This window comes from Prionailurus viverrinus, chromosome X (genome assembly GCF_022837055.1).
Source record: "Prionailurus viverrinus isolate Anna chromosome X, UM_Priviv_1.0, whole genome shotgun sequence".
In the NCBI taxonomy this organism is placed as follows: Eukaryota; Metazoa; Chordata; class Mammalia; order Carnivora; family Felidae; genus Prionailurus; species Prionailurus viverrinus.
Window position 1 is genome coordinate 99118310 of NC_062579.1, and position 18722 is coordinate 99137031.

Sequence of the window (18722 nt, forward strand, 5' to 3'; positions counted from 1 at the left end):
CTTACTAACTACTTCAGTTTCATATTCCAATTACTATCTTTGTTTTATCTTAATTCAAGGTATACTGCTTGCTTTTCCTTAAGCACTCATCCCTACCTCCAGGACTTTGTTCATAGTAATCCCACATCTTAGAATGTCCTCCTCCTACAGCTACCTCTCAAGCTCATATCTATCCTTCAAAGTTCAGTTCAAATGATATACCCTCCACAAAGGCTTCCATAATTATTTATGAATTCTGAAAGCTTTTTGCATGTATCATTCATAGGCAGAGTAAGTACATGTTTTACATATGTTTTACTGGTATATTGATTAATAGTGCTCCTTTTACTCTCAAAAGCATTTCATTTTAGATAATATATCATATGAGCATCATACCTATATGACTATGATATTCACCACGTCCTGTTTATTTTTTTAGATTTGTGTGTACATGTTTTATTACTCATACTACACTGTAACCCTCTTTGTGAACAGAAACCATACCATATATAAAGGTACTTAAGGATAGTGACTTTCATATTGTTCAATAACTCTTTATTGAATTAATCAACGATAGAGTAGTTGATTTGTTCATTAATGGAGTTATAGGGCTTAAAATAATGAAAACTTTATCTTTGATGGCCAATTATTATTAATTATTGATGCCAATAATGAAAGACTTTCAGAATTTTAATCATGACCAATCATAGATCCAAGTAAATTTATCCCGTGCTTGAAGGTTGGATTAAAGTATTAAGTGGGTCTTTTTGAGCTCTTATATTTAATGGTCATGATAAGCAGATCTGGAAGTGTTTAGGCTCTAATGTGGCTTCACACCTTCAGCTTACTCAGATGATGAATCTGAAATAACTCTATGTACTTCTTCCAGAAACAGAATTGTACCAGGAAAAAGTCCAGAAATCCTCCTGCTCAATATGTGGCATATTTAGAAAGTAATAGAATGGTTCTCATAAGAAATGAAGAGCTAACATCTAGCTTTTAATTTTCTTCCAAAACATATTCAATTATCCCTATATCTCAACAAGTCAGAGAAAGCTAATAAAGTCTACTCTTCTACCCTTTTAAGAAAACCAAAATAAAAAAGCATATCAGTATAGGTAGAAAAAAATGCATCTGTATAAGCGTCACCATGTTTTCCAGTTTTGGAAAAGCAGATTCCAGTAGTAATTCTCCCAGAACTCTAAATTATCCAGGAAATAATAAACAGATGCAATTCTTTATGAGGAGGTTGATAATAACAATTTAAATGGATTTCCAAATATCTTCTCTTCCCATTTTCAAGTTTATAATACAAAGGCCATAAAGGAAAATAAGGATAAAGTCAATTAATATCATTTCTCAAATTCAGGTTTGATTTTTTTCACCCTCTTTTTCTATTAATTCAGCAATTTCTATAACAAGTAGAGATCATGAAGCCCTACTTTTCTCTGCCCTATCCTTTACCACACTTTTCTTTTCATGAATTCAGTGAGATAGTGTTTGGTAATAGTGTCAAATTAATAGAAAACCTGAGGTCTAGCAATTTGACAATGATACAACTGTCACAATGGTCCTACTTTTAGCATGTACTAGACATAATTAGAATCAAATATCTACCTCTTAGCATTTCTCTTGTGTCTACCCAACTTTGAAAGTATCAGGTCATTAAGGCATATCAATTAGTAATGATTTTTCCCAGCCCCCAGCAGCTAGTGAAGCATACATTAAAGGCGAAATCTGCAGTTGAAATTTTAATGTGCGCTATTTGAAAATATCTACTTTGACGCACAGAACAGTATCATATGAGAAACTCATTTGCTTAAAGTTTTATATTGCAGCCATTAAAAAATATTTAATCCCCTTGGATGAATGCCCTATGAACATTTCCATACCTATTAAGTAATATTAATTATACAAAGGTTTAGAAAACATATGAATCATTAAAAGTAGAAATGGGATGTGCAATAGCCCAGAAGAGCTAATGTTATCACTTTTGTGTCTAGTTTAACGCTTTCTCAGTAGGATCATTTTTAACTAACTCATCATGACCTAGGGAAAGTTACTTCCTTTGAGAGTAGAAAGGTGGGGGCAGAGGAGACAAGAAAGAGATATCACGAACTCAGCATATTTTAAATATTCATATTAAATATCACTCATGTTTTAATCAACTCAATTAAATACATTCTGACAGTCTGTAGAAGTAATACTTTACAGATTTCACTGCATGATAGTCCTGCTGTTTCATGGCTAGACTGCAACATGAAAAATGACTTGGTCTTTATCCAGACAAAGATAAAAGAGAAGAAATAAATGATTTCACTAATGCTGAGATTCCATGGGCTTAATTACAGATTACCTTTAACACAAATATACATGTATGATATTATTCGTTGCCATAATTTGGAAATGTGTTCAATGTCTGATATTTATTAGTGGTATTGGCAGTCAACAGGGATAGCCCCACTCATAAGAAGGTCTATGGGAAAGGTATTGGGGCCAAAAAGAATCCTCCTGGCTGAATTACTTCAGTATCTGAGGTCACTAAAAAGTTTAAAGTTTCAAAATCATTCATTAATTAGGGGTCCAAATTATGGTATAAATATATCATGTGATGAGGGCATGCTTAGCTCAAATAAGCTATGTGATGAGTTAGGTAAAATCATTATTCTAGTTTGGTAAGAAACATGAATAAAGTCTGATGATCGTCAGGAAAGTTAAAGTACTGACTTTATTTATGTTCTCATATTTTGCACAAACTTTAAACAAGGCTACTTTTGGAAAACTAAACTTGAGAAGTGTGATTATGGGAGAATACTTGTGATATTTCTTCCTGGGAGCTCCTTGTATTAATCAGGATTCTGCAAGGAATTGGCTCACGTGATTGTGGAGGCTGGCAAGCCCCAAGATCTACAGGATGAGTCCTGGCAACCCAGGAACAGATGATCTAGTTCCAGTCTGAATCCCAAGGCCACCAGGCTAGAAATCCCCAAAGAGCTGATGCTTTAGTTTGAGTGTAAAGGCAGGAAAAAAGCCAAAATTCTAGAATGACGGCCACCAGGCACAAAGAATTCTCTCTTACTTGGGGGTAAGTCAGCCTTTCTGTCCTATTCAGGGCTTCAAATGTTTGGATGAGGGCAATCTGCTTTATTCAATTTACCAATTTAAATGTTAATGCCATCCAAAAATATCCTCAAAGAAATATCCACAATAAAGTTTGACCAAATATCTGGCCACCCTGTGGCCCAGTCTCGTTGACATATAAAATTAACCATCGCATCCCTGTTTTCCTACAGACTTAGCTTATATAAACAAAGCAAATAAATATGGAGAAAATGGAAAGGAAATGATGCTGAGTAGGTACAAATAAGTTGTTAAGAGGTGAAAGAGAAGCACTTTTTAAAAAATGTTTTTAATGCTATTTTTGAGGGGGGAGAGGTAGAGAGAGGGGGGGGACACAGTATCCGAAGCAGGCTCCAGGCTCTGAGCTGTCAGCACAGAGTCCGACGTGGGGCTCAAACCCACAAATTGCGAGATCATGACCTGGACCAAAGTCGGACACTTAGCCAACTGAGCCACCAGGTGCCCGGAAAGAGAAGCACTTTTACATGAAAAAGTCATGGCATTTTTTCACACCTAAGCATGGGGAATAGGGAAGTCTAGACTGTAGGCACTAGGATAGATGGGGCTTTATCTATGTTTTTATCACTATAATTTCAATCCCTGGTAATATACATCATTAGACAATATTTTATTGACTCACTGAATAGATGAATGAAAGTTTAAAAGACAGAGAATCTAAAAGAATAGCACAAAGCTTTAACATCAGAGAAGGTGATGGGTTAAGAACAGAAATTCAGATAAAGCTAGGGACATGAAAGTTCAATCTGGTAAAAATCAAATGTCCAGAGAATGTGAGACAGTGTCTCTACTGAGGACTAATAAATGATACTCATAAATACTTAATTGAAAATAAATGAATTAATAATGACTCTAGGACAGAAATAATTTGCCCTCCATCTCTATGTTGTTGTTATTATTTTTTGCTTGTTTTTTCCCATTTAGGTTATCTCATGGGATAATACTGATGGTCTTCCTGGAGTGCTACTGACCATTTTCTATTGTACTACCAGGAAACTCAGTTAAATTTATTCCATCATCGAAAACTAGATTTATCCCCAATCACCCAGTCTACCTGAATGGATGTGTCTGGTTGCCAAGTATCATAAGTTTCTATTCTGGTACATTTCACTGCTGTCCAGATGCAAGGTTTCCATTCTGCATGTATTTTAAGCTACTGACTTCTAAATTTGGAGGAGGTTAAAAGATTCATAAGATGCTTGGTAGGGATTCAAGCAAGAGTTTGATAAACGTTTTTTCCCACTCAGTGATACAGGCTAAAAATGTGCATTTTCTTGTTAAAAATAAAGATTGTTTCATTTAGCCATTCATTCAAAAAATACTGAGAACCAGGTAGTCTTCTAGGCACTAGGGACTGTGGTGAGTCACATACATGATATGTGCTCCAGTGAAGCTTATATTCCAATATTAATTCAATCTAGAAGCAAAGCCAAAGTTATTGTCTATGTAAAGGTCTGGATTATGTATATTCACCAAGCCTACTATAAAGAGCACACTGAATTAGCAAAGCTACTGAAAACAGTTAACGATACTTAACAGCTTTATACCCATTTCAGTGTATTAAATGCCTTTCACATTTATTATTATAAATTATGGTGTATAATTTATTCTTCCTAATCCATATTTGACCACAACCATCAGCAGATAAACTATGGGCTTCATACACCACTGCATAAATTTCTAACTGGAACATAAATTGAGTCCACACTGCCGTTTTGAAATGTTCTTGACCCCACCCACTCCAAAGAGGCCATATTTCCATGTTGAATAACATAAAGAATAAGGACAAAATAGAGATGGATTAAAAGAGACAAAGTCCAAGGAAAATAAGTGGTTTAAATAAAATATATGATGATGGTGTGGGGTGCTATAAAGTTTTTATTGCCACTTACTTGGGAAGACCAGCATAACTTACGCCTAGTGCTGCCACTTATAAGTAATGTGGCCACCGCAAACTCACTGCAGTAAAAACTTCAAACATCTCTACCACCACATATTATACACATAAACATACACGAGTAATTTAGTAACTTCTCCAGCTGCCTTCCTCTGGGATAGACTTTATTTCTTGATGCCCCTTCTTAATGGGACAAATTCATTTCTAGCACAGTGTGTGGCTGATTAAACATAGAGCTCTGATCATTTTTTAAATAGGGCTGCAACAATTAATTCACCACATGTGACACTAAGTGTCTACCACAATAAATAGTTGGGATGAATCTTCCCCATGTTAGGCACTGTTAAATAAGTCAATGGTTTCTCTCATCCTGGTGAATAAAGATAATGTTCACCTTAATTGAATCATTTGGACCTACTGTCTCAACACTGCCAAGTCTAGGAATCATGAAAGATCAGAGTGATGAGGGGCCTTAGATCCTAACTAGTGATTTTTAAACTATGTTGCAATGAACCTAAAGGCTGATACATATCGGACAGGTTTGATGAAATAGAGGCCAGCTTCAAGCTGACCAGCTCTATTTTATTCTGTTCTATATGTGGGAGTACTATATACAATTTTATTCAGAGAAAAATTTATGCTGAGAAAATGCACACACAAACATACATATAAATAAGCCACTTTTAAAATTACTAATCTGGACCAATATTCCCACTCCCCATTTCAGAGGTAGGAAAAAAAGATCCCTAGAAAGGTTAAGTGATAAACTTACATTCACACAGCCATCTGGAGGTACAATTAGGACCAGTGCAGTTAGATCCCCTAAATCCCAGTCTGTTGTTCCTTCTATGGTACACCAATGAATTATGTAATTATAATCAATATTTTTTTATGATATAAGCAGTGTTGGAGTTGGGCCCAGAACCATATGTGAGATAAACTATATTATGCATAATATAGTTTTACACATAATACAGATTGCTAGTGTGAGGATATTTTGGTCATCTTTTTCATGAGTTAAGAGGAGAGTACATGCTAACAAAGAAATCTTTCAACTTACAACAGATATTTCAAGAAAACCTCCTATCCCTGGGAGTGAAAGAATGAGTATAAATAATGACTATATTTAAATATATTATTACCCAATTCCTTCAATTCACTAACTATGCCCTAGCTTGAAAAGACATCTCTTTATAGAACCCTAAATCCCACATGTGCCACTTGTCAAGACAAGAGCCTATCCTTTCCACATTTACCTTTCTCTTTTGCTTGTTGAACCCCAAATGAAATCAGACTATAGTCCTGCTTAATCTCATGTGAACATGTATACTCAGAAGATCATCATATGTGGTCAGGAAAGAGATAACAGTTCTATAGCTCCTGGTTCTATACCTGAAACCATTTCACTGCCAAAAGGCAGAGTTGACTCTGAAGGGAAATTTTACTCTTAAAGATGAATTTTCATAGAAATACACTTAGATTGGATTAACTACTAGGATTATATAATTTCATTGTGGAAAAATGCAGACATCTCTTCACATATAAAGCGAGATGTATTATATGAAAGCACTTTGAAAAGAGAATTGAGAAATATAGTTGAACATAGATTCTATTTAATGATAGTCACATTTTAGTTGCCTTTACAAATAGCACCTAGTTGTTTGTATAAGTATGGACAACAGATGCCAGAAGGCAGAGCCCAGTCTGGGCCTTCTTTTCTTTTTTTTAAACTTTTCTTCTTTTTTTTTTCTGAGCGAGAGAGAGAGAATGAGTGGGGAAGGGGCAGAAAGAGAGGGGGACAGAGGATTTGAATCAGGCTCTGTGCTGATAGCAGAGAGTTTGATGTGGAGCTCAAACCCATGAACTGCAAGATCATGACCTGAGCTGAAGTTGGACACTTAACCAATTGAAGTACCCATGCATCCCCAATCTGGGTCTTCTAAAGGAATTTCCAGATTATTTGCTTAGGAGAATTATTTTCAACCTATTTCACTTTCTTACCATAGTTCAGAAAGCTACATTTATTGTTGCTCTGTCTGACTTTGGCACTGGTTGCCTATATCTCTCTTGTGGTATTGTCCAAATGTACAAACATCTGCTCCAACACCAAAAGGAGCATTCAGCCTCTATCCTTTTTCTCATCAGCTCTTTATACTTCTTCCATAGGATGAAGTGAGTCCTAGGCTATACACTTCATGAATCATTTCCAACCCCCTTCTATTCAGTAACTTCAGAGTGTAACCTGGATTTAGATGAACTATCTGGTTCAGCTGTTCATACTGATCAAAATCACAGCTAACTGGCAGATGTATACACATCCCTTAGACTGCCCAAATAAAGTGAAAAAGGTATACCATAAGGAACTGATCATAGTTCTTCCTTTTACAAAAAGCTACTTGTTCAATCTCCATAATATCAAGTTGCTCTTTTAGTTTATACAACAGGGAATGAACATATGGTGCACATTACAAATATAAAGGATGAAAGAAAGTTTTGAAAACCTTGTGGATAATAGAACTGTGGATCATTAAAGGACGTTAAGATGCATGGGGGATGTCCAGCTGCCTTAAAGCTGATAAAGGTAATAGAGAATGACTATTCTATCCTACTTTAAAGCTGTTCCAGCATATTTCCACCAGAAGTATATACTGAATTTGAAAGTTAGGAGGGCAGTTGGGCAGACTCATTTTGTTTGTTTTGTGTAGAAAGTACCCTAAGAGAATTTCTACTTTAACATTACACTTAAAACCATATCAACTGAAATACTTTTTTTCTTTAAACATCTAAGACTAGGGGAGAATGGTTAGAAAGATTAACAAATACAGTTACAATGTTAAAGAATATTACAAAATTGGTCAAATGAACCAAAATTTTATCCTTACCAGTGTTCTGATGAGAATATGAAATTCACCTAACTGAAAATATTGGCTTGTAGGTGGATGAGTATATGGAAGCCTTGGCTCTGAAAGCCTCTGTTTCAATCTGCAAGTTGGAAAGAGTGTACATGCAATACACTTCATCACCCATACAATAGGCTGTAAATTATTTGCATGACACCTTCTTTGCATTAGGTGCCATGGGCCTGTAACAGGTTAGTGTAATATATAGACCATTTAAGTGACAGTCGTCATAAGTTACAAATGGAAAGCTCTATTCTTACCAGCCATTGTGTTCTCTCTTAGCCCAATTTTCAGTATGAAAAATCACCACTGAATATCAAAAATGGCTTCTTGGACTATCAGCTCTGATCTATGGGATTGTCATGTTGTAGTTCACCTGTTTCAAGAGCACTTCATTCATTTGTTGCATGTTACCAAGACTGAGATTTCACTGAATAATTGATGAAAGGAGAAAACTATGAGCCACCTTGTACTCAGTCATTGTCGTTTTGATACTACCTTTGTCAAAACTAACTACAGTATTAGTCAATAAGCATACAACCTAAATGATATAAGAGGCAATTTATCAAAAAGTCTGTCCACATATCAAGTGATGTTTAAGGATCAAGCACTGACCTTTCAGTTCTGACCACTGCAGCAGCAGCTTTTAGTTATACAAATGTGGGGGAAAGAATGGATCTTCAAAGTAGTGTGTGTGGGGGTGTGGGTGGGTATGGGAGTGTGACTATCATCAGAGTACTTTATAATGTTTATGATCTTAGGCAAGAATAGATGAGCAATTCAGAAAAAATTGCAAAAGCTAAAATAGCATTCATTGTGTACTTATTATCATGTGCCAATCCCTGTGTATGGAGTCATTCCTGTAATAGTCCTATCACTTTTACAAAGTAAATATTGCTATAATCATATCTCCCTCAATCTACATTGGTAATTCCCAAACAAGAAATTATTCTTCCTGTATATAGATTAACTCAATATGTGCAATTCAACATTTTAGCTTCTGTTACTTGAGGTATTGGTGGCAAAAAGATGTGGCTGGTCAGGAGGTACTAGCACTATATGTTCCATTAAGTAAGTGGGAGACCCATCTAGGTAGGCAATAAAAGGGTTATGTTTATAATGGTTGGTTAAGGTGGGGAGCAGCAGGCAGGTCATAAATGGATAAGTAATCAGACAAGATTCAGAGTCCATAAGGTTAAAGGACTCAAAAGATCAGCATTAATGAGCAAACTTGAACTTTAACCCTAGACAGAGATGATTTGTTCTCTGCCCTATTTTATACTTCCTAATGGATATTAAGAGCCTTGATCTCATAACTGATAATAATTTCCAGAAAGAAGCAAATCAGTTTAGTTGAACTCTGCCCCAGAAAAAAAGTGAGGGAGAGATGTTAAAATGATCACACAGCTTCAAGTAAATGTACCGTTTTTATGATCACCTTTCCCCATTCCCATTCCTGCTTTGTCTGGTACATTGTGATTCAGCAGGAACTTCCTTCTTCTCTCTCCCTTCTTTAGTTTAATCATAGTAAACTAATCCATGAAAATAGAATATGTATTTTATGAATTCAAGGACTTAAAAATCTAGATGAACAGAAAAAGTATGGTAAAATAAAACCAATAAAACAGTACTAAGAAACATATACAATGTCATGTAAAATAACTGTACTGAAGCACTAATATGCAAAAGGGGTGATGAAAGACACCTGTTGAACATCTTATCATACTAAAGGGAATGGTTTGAATATCATAAATTTCCAAATTTCTGAAATATATGCAATAACTAGTTTATCTCTGTGAGAAGGTATCAATATATATAGAACTACATATATTATGCTGTTAAAACGTTATACTATTAAAACAATCAACCTTTCAAACCATGAATTCGTGGTGAGTCAGCACATTTTTGCAACAATCAGTGAGGATCACAAAAAAATTATTTTGGGCAGAGAAAAAGAAGGTGGTTGAGATGAGGATAAAGTATCAAAAAGCAACCTATGGAATAAGAGAAAACGTTTGCAAATCATATACCTGATAAGGGATTAATATCCAAAATACATAAAGAATTCATACAACTCAATAGCAAAAAAATAAATTATCTAATTAAAAAATGGGCAAAAGACCTGAATAGACATTTTTCCAAAGAAGTTATTCAAATAAAAAGGTGCTTAACATCACTAATCAATAGAGAATGCAAATCAAACCACAATGAGATATCACCTCACACCTTTTAGAGTGGCTATTATCAAAAAGACAAGAGATAACAAATGTTGGCAAGGATGTGAAGAAAAGGGAACCATTGTACACTGTTGGTGCAAATGTAAACTGGTAGAGCCACTATAGAAAACAGCATTGCAGTTCCTCAAAAATTAAAAATAGAACTACTATATAATCCAGTAACTTACCTTCTGGGCATATATCTGAAGGAGAGAAAATCACTGTCAAAGAGATATCTGCACCTCCATGTTCACTGCAGTATTATTCACAATAGCTTAGATAGCTAACTGTCCATTGGCTATCTTAGATATCTTAGATAAACATAACTGGATAAATAAAACAAGGGAATACTATTCGGCTATAAAGAAGAAGGAAATCCTGTCATTTGCAAAAACATGGATAGACCTTGAGGGCATTATGGTAAGTAAAATAAGTTAGAGAAAAACAAATACTGTATGATATCACTTATATGTAGAATCTTAAAAAAAAGCACATTCAGGGAAAGAGATTAAATTTGTGGTTGTCAGAGGCAGGGGGTGGAGGGTAGGGGAATTGAGTAAGGGCGCTCAAAAGGTACAAAAATCTGGTTATAAGATAAATAAGCACTGGGAATGTAATGTACAACCTGATGACTATAGCTAATAATGTTATATGACATATATGAAGGCTGTTAAAACAGCAAATCCTAAAAGTTCTCATCACAAGGAAAATTTTTTTGTAATTATTTGAGGTAATTGATGCTAACTAAATGTGAGGTTATTATTTTACTATACATGTGTATCAAGACATCATGCTGTACATCTTAAACTTATACAATGCTGTATGTCAATTATATCTCAATAAAACTCAGAGAAAATATATTATCCTCCACAAATGTTACAAAAGAGATTGTGAGAACATGCACTTACTCGGAAACATCCTCTACACTTAGCAGTACATGTGCTCATTATTATCTTTGCCCCATAGTATACTTGGTAGACTTCATCTATCATCACAAAGTCATGACAGCTTAATCAATTCAAGCTAGGTTCACTTTCACTCTTGGTTGCCTGAGGTTGAGGCCTCTTACCCAGATGATCCATATAGGATTGTCACTATCATCTTTTTCAGTGACAGGGATGAGCTTACCCTTGAGTTGTTTGACCTGCAAACAGCAAGGAACTTTAACAGGAGAGCCATGTCACAAAATTACATCAGGCTGTTAAACAAATGTAATCATTTTCATATTGATTCAGCAACCATCGGTTTTGCCAAAGTTGAATCATACCCTATTTTTCTCACTTGAAATAAAAAATAGTTACATGGTTCTATAGGATTAACTGACCTCATTCATTTTTGCTTTTAGGGTGTTTTCTCTCCCCTTAGAGGCCATTAGACTTAGCTGCTTCAGAATATAATGATCAACATACTTGTCTAATTTTTGGTCACACTCAAAATTTTGCATCCAGTTATTATTTTTCAGACAATAGTTTAACAATTTATATTTAGCACGTTTTTGTATATATTACACACATGAACACATATAATATATAATTTTTTCACAGCCATAATTATAAGTTTCTCATAATCTTCCTAGGCACCAAAACAATAATTTCTAAACCAGGATTAAAGTACTCTAGAGGGAGTTAAGATGGTGGAGAAGTAGGGGACTGGGATTTCCCTCATCTTTCAAATACAGTTATATTGAGGTCAGAACACTTGGAACACCAAGAAATACAGTCTGTGAAGTGACAGAAAAGTCCCCACAGGTAGACAAAGACAGCTTCCCAGGACAGAGGTGCATGTATGTGAATTGGGAGAGATAAAATGGCAGGCGGCAGAGGCACAGAGGGAAGGGATCTGTAGAGAGATAAAATGGAGAGAAAGAGAGGCTGTGGAAGTGTGGATAAGAGAAAAACCTCTCCAGACCATAGATTGGAGTTTTCAGGGGTACACAGCTTCCTCTGGACCAGATCCACTACCATGTGTGCATGCCTAAGGGAGAGAGAGCAAGCCCCAGGGCATGGTAGCTATCTTAGGGGTACACTGGGAGAGAACAGTCTCTTCCCTCGAGTACTCGAGAAGAGGGTTTATTGCCCCCCAAGGACAAAAGACCCTGCAGGCGCCAGCCAGAGTCTATTTCTTAGCAAGGCAGAATGGTGCTACCCCAGAACAAGGTCCACATAGTGTAGGATCCTTTAAGACATTGAGTTTTGAATCCCATCCGAGTGCCTGGGAGGCCCAGCAGAACTATGGAGCAAGACAAACCCACCAGCCCACATTATTCTGTGAGGGCTGCCTGAACAGCATGTTTTGGGACACCTGGTCCAGGGAGGAGAGATTGGGGTGTCACCATTTTTCTTCCCATCACCAACATGGTGGGGATTCAGAGAATAGGACAGTGGCCCACAGGGGAGGTGGGACAGACTTACACTAAACCCTGCCTCTCCATGCCTTGTAACTGCTTATCTACTGGAGCAGGACTAACACTGAACAAACCAGATGGCCTCTCCTCCAGACCACCATAGCCACCAGTCCCGGACACCAACAGACAACTGACTTGTGGTTTTGTATGTTAGTCTGTTTTTCTTCTCTTTTCTTTTCTTTCCTTCTCTTCTCTTGTACTTTCTTTTTATTTCTACCCTCCTCTTTTTTTGTCCTTTGGAATCAGGCCCATAGTTTCTGATTTGATTTTTGGGCAATTCTCATTATACATATATGCAAGCAAACAACCAGAACAAAGGAAGGAAGGAAGGAAGAAAGAAAGAAAGAAAGAAAGAAAGAAATGATGTGTATATATATCTTTAATGAATAAATATCATCATATTATATAATATAATATACTGCCTACAAGAGACTCATTTTAGACCTGAGGATACCTACAGATTGAAAGTGAGGGGAAGGAGAACTATCTATATGCAACTGGACATCATCCAGAGAAAGCTGGAGTAACCATATTTCTATCAGACAAACTAGACTTTAAAACAAAGACTTTAACAAGAGATGAAAAAGTGCATTACATCATAATTAAGGGGTCTATCCATCAAGAAGAGCTAGCCGTTGTAAATGTTTATTCCCCCAACATGAAAGAAACCAGATATATAAATCATTTATTCACAAACATAAATACCATGATTGTAGAAAACTTTAATACTCCACTTACAACAATGGACAGATCATCTAGGCAGAAAACCAATAAGGAAACAATGGCTCTGAATGACACATTGGACCAGATAGACTTAACATATAAATTCAGACTTTTCATCCAAAAGCAACAGAGTATATATTCTTCTCAAGTGCACATGGAACATTGTCCAAAATAGATAACATACTGGGTCACAAAACAGCCCTAAACAAGTATAAAAAGATTGAGATCATTCTATGCATATTTTCAGACCACAGCACTAGGAAAATTGAAATCAACCACAAGAAAAAATTTGGAAAGCCCCCAAATACATGGAGATTAAGGAACATTGTACTAAAGAATGAATGGGTCAAAACCAGGAAATTAAAGAAGAAATTAAAAATTATATGGAAGCAAATGAAAATGAAAACAACAGTTCAAAACCTTTGGGATGCAGCAAAGGCAGTCCAAAGAGGAAAATATATTGCAATTCAGGCCTATCTCCAGAAGCAAGAAAGTTCCCAAATGCATAATCTAACCTCACACCTAAAGGAAGTAGAAAGGCAGCAGCAAACAAAGGTCAATGCTAGCAGAAGATATATAATACAGATTACAGCAGAAATTGGCAATATATAATCCAAAAAAAAAAAAAAACCACAGTAGAACAGATCAATGAATCTAAGAGCTGGTTTTTTGAAAGAAAAAACAAAACTGATAAACGCCTAGCCTGGCTTCTCAAAAAAGAGAGACCCAATAGATAAAATTATGAATGAAAAAGGAGAGATCACAACCAATATTACATAAATACAAACAATTATTAAAGAAATCTATGAAAAATTATATGTCAGCAAAGTGGACAATCTGGAACAAATGGAAAATTCCTAGACACACTACCAAAACTGAAAAGGGAACAAATAAAAGATATGAAAATACCCATACCTTTGAAGAAATTGAATCAGTTATCAAAAATCTCCCCCCCCCAAAAAAATAAGAGACCTGGGCCAGATGTCTTCTCAGGGCAATTCTACCAGAAATTTAAAGCAGAGTAAATATCTATTTTTCTCAAGCTGTTACAAAAAAATAGAGATGGAAGGAAAGCTTCCAGACTTATTCTATGAAGCCAGCACTACCTTGATGCCCAAAGCAGACAAAGACTCCACTAAAAAGGAGAAGTACATGCCAATATCTCTGATCAACATGGATACAAAAATTCTCAACAAGATATTAGCAAATCGATTTCAACAGTATATTAAAAGAATTGTTCACCATGATCAAGTGGGATTCATTCCTGAGCTGCAGGGCTGGTTCAATATTTGCAAATCAATCAACATGATACATCACATTAATATAAGAAAGGATAAGAACCATATTATACTGTCAATAGATATAGAAAAAGCAGTTGACAAAATACAGCATGTTTTCTTAATAGAAAGTCCAGATAGAAGGAACATACCTTAACATCATAAAAGCCATTTATGAAAAGCCCACAGATAATATCATCCTCAATGGGGAAAAATTGAGAGCATTCCCCTTGAAATCAGGAACATGACAGGGATGTCCACTCTCACTGCTGTTGTTTAACATACTGTTGGAAGTTCTAGCATCAGCAGTCAGACAACAAAAGGAAATCAAAGGCATCAAATATGGCAAAGATGAAGTCAAGCTTTAACTTTTTGCAGATGACATGATATTATACATGGAAAACCTGAGAGACTCCACCCAAAGTCTGCTAGAACTCATAGGTGAATTCAGCAAAGTCGCAGGATACAAAATTAATGTACAGAAATCAGTTGCATTCTTACGCACTAATAATGAAGCAATAGAAAGACAACTAAAGAAACTTATCCCATTTGCAATTGCACCAAGAATCATAAAGTACCTAGGAAGACACCTAACCAAAGATGTAAAAGATCTGTATGTTGAAAACTATAGAAAGCTTATGAAGGAAATTGAAGAAGATACAAAGAAATGGAAAAACATTCCATGCTCATGGATTGGAAGCATAAATATTGTTAAAATGTCAATATTACCCAAAGCTATCTACACATTCAATGCAATCCCAATAAAAATTGCACCAGCATTCTTCTCAAAGCCAGAACAAGCAATCCTAAAATTTGTATGGAACCACAAAAGACCCCGAATGGCCAACTAATCTTTGACAAAGCAGGAAAGAATATCCAATGGAAAAAAGACAGTCTCTTTAACAAATGGTGCTGGGAGAACTGGACAACAACATGCAGAAGGATGAAACTAGACCACTTTCTTACACCATTCACAAAAACAAACTCAAAATGGATAAAGGACCTGAATGTGAGACAGGAAACCATCAAAACCCTAGAGGAGAAAACAGGCAGCAACAACTTTGACCTCGGCCACAGCAACTTCTTGTTTGACATGTCTCTGAAGGAAAGGAAAATAAAAGCAAAGCTGAACTATTGGGACTTCATCAAAATAAAAAGCTTCTGCACAGCAAAGGAAACAATCAACAATACTGAAAGTCAACCCACGGAATGGGTGAAGACATTTGCAAATTACATATTGGATAAAGGGTTAGTATCCAAAATCTATAAAGAACTGACCAAACTCAACACCCCCCAGAAAACAAACAAACAAACAAAACAAATAATCCCACGAAGAAATGGGAAGAAGACAGGAATAGACACTTTTCCAAAGAAGACATCCAGATGACAAACAGACACATGAAAAGATGTTCAACATCACTCATCATCAGGGAAATGCAAATCACAACCTCATTGAGATACCATCTCACACCAGTCAGAGTAGCTAAAGTTAACAACTCCGGAAACAACAGATGTTGGTGAGGATGTGAAGAAAGCAGAACCCTCTTGCACTTTTGGTGGAAATGCAAAATGGTGCAGCTACTCTGGAAAACAGTGTTTAGGTTCTTCAAAAAATTAAAAATAGAATTACCCTGTGACCTAGCAGTAGCACTAGTAGGAATTTATCCAAAGAATACAGGAGTGCTGATTCATAGGGGCACATGTACCTCAACATTTATAGTAGCATTATCAATGATAGCCAAATGATGTAAACAGTCCAAGTGTCCACCAAGTGATGAATGGATAAAGAAGATGCAGTGTAGACACACACACACACACACACACACACACACACACACACACAAATACAATGGAATACTATTCAGTGATGAAAAAATGAAATCTTGCTATTTGCAACAATGTGGATGGAACTGGAAGGTATTATGCTAAGTGAAATAAGTCAGAGAAAGATAGATAACATATGATTTCACTAATATATGAAATTTGAAAAACTTAACAGAAGACCAAAGGGGAAGGGAAAGAAAAATAAGATACAGAGAGGGAGGCAAACCATAGAGACTCTTAAATACAGAGAAGAAATTGAGGGCTGATGGGAGTGGGGGGGTTGGGAAAAATGGGTGATGGGCATTGAGGAGGGCACTTGTTGGGATGAGCACTGGGTGTTGTATGTAAGTGAGGAATCAAGGGAATGTACTCCTGAGGTCAAGACTATACTGTATATTAGCTAACTTGACAATAATATTAAATTAAAAAAGCATTTGATATCCAATGGGAAATCATACCCCTTTGAGTTAAAGACACTGTGCCACCTAGGGACAGCCATGGTAAATGGTATTTAATTTTCAGATTCAATAATCTACAACTATAAAGAGTTTGGAAATTATGAAGAAGGATGTCCTTTCAATTTAATATTTATATTACATAAATTTCATATTTTCCCCCAAGACTTTAAGAATAAAATGTAGCTTATCTAAAAAATAAAGTACTCTAATATGCTAAATTAACAAAATGATTTTAGAAAACAGATATACAAATACATTTTCTGAAATATCTGTATTAGAAAAGTACAAAATAAAATTATATACACTAGTTAAGAGAGAACACCATTTTCCAGAAGTTTTTCAATTTTTCTTTTGGGGTGTGTGTGTGTGTGTGGGTGACAGAGAGAAAGAGAGAGAGAGAGAGAATGAGTGAAAGGATGTTTTCAGAGAGATTTACCATCTAATCTAGACATCCACGACTAGTTTTCTGTCAATCAATCAATTTTGACCTCCTGTTCAGGCCTAAACTTTTCCATTCCTTTCATCTCATCTGAAAAATACCAAGAGAAAAAGAGGTCCTCGGTAAAGAGAAGACAATATATCTGCAAAGAGCTATCTTTTTCTAGGTGTGCAAGAAGTGTTGATGTAACAAATTGCTACTGTTTAAACTCATCCATTCAAAACAAACATTTCAAAAACATGCCAAGATTACTCAAATAAGCCATATGGTGGGATCCCTACAAAAAGAAAGAAAAGATAACTTGACATACATTAATGCTGCAGCTTGCTTACACGGGATATGAGCTCAGCCCTTTCTTAATAGCTGGAATTATACTACTAATTCTTAAAAAAAAAAAAAAAGATTTCTTTGTCCAGAGGTTTATCACCCCTACCAGAGGGCTTAGGAAATAGGAAAAACACAAGTTAAAAATTTTGTAGGAAATTCATGAAACAGTCCAGTTGCTTAGGCAGTAGGTAGACTTTATGTGACCCATTTCACCTTTACTAAAAATGTACTTCTTAATCCCCAGATTGTCCTGCTTTCCTTAGGATCTTTGATTTGGCAAAACCCGAAATATGAACTCTTGGATTAGCCAGTGTTGCCTTGACAAGTTGCTTCGCTTGATAAATTAAGGCTGTGGAAAGCTATATTATTCTTTGGAGAGTCTGTAAAGGACTAACTGCTGTGTATCCCACAATAAGAAACAATTCAATTTGTCACTGGATAAGTAAGGGGTGGGAAACTAGACTACCCAGTCTTCTCTGGAGACAGCCCAGTTCGGGGTAGAAAAAACAAGGGATGAATGGATTAAAAAGATGTGGTATGTATGTATGTATGTATGTATGTACATTTACACACACACACACACACACACACAATGTAATACTACTCAGTGATGAAAAAGAATGAAATCTTGCCATTTGCAACAATGTGGATGGAACTGGAGGGTATTATGTTAAGCAAAATAAGTCAGTCAGAGAAAGATATCATATGATTTCATGCATATGTGAAATTTGAGAAACTTAACAGATTAACACTTGGGAAGGGAAGGAAAAATACAAACGTAGAGGGAGGCAAACCATAAGAGGCTGTTAAATACAGAGAACAAACTGAGGGTTGATGGCAGTGGGGGTGTGAGCAATGGGTTAAATGGGTGATGGGCACTAAGGAGGGCACTTTTGGGGATGAGCACTGAGTGTCATGTGTAAGAGATGAATCACTGGGTTCTACTCTTGAAGGCAAGACTACACTGTTAAATAAGTTGAGAATGAATGAATGAATGAATGAGAAAAAGAAAGACTAGGAAAAAAATGGGCATTCCTCTCTGATATTTCACACACAAGAAAATAGGGGCTGTGTATACAAGTAAGTGTAGATAAAAAACACTGAAACAGAAGAATAATGAGCTGATGCTGGGGAAGCTGA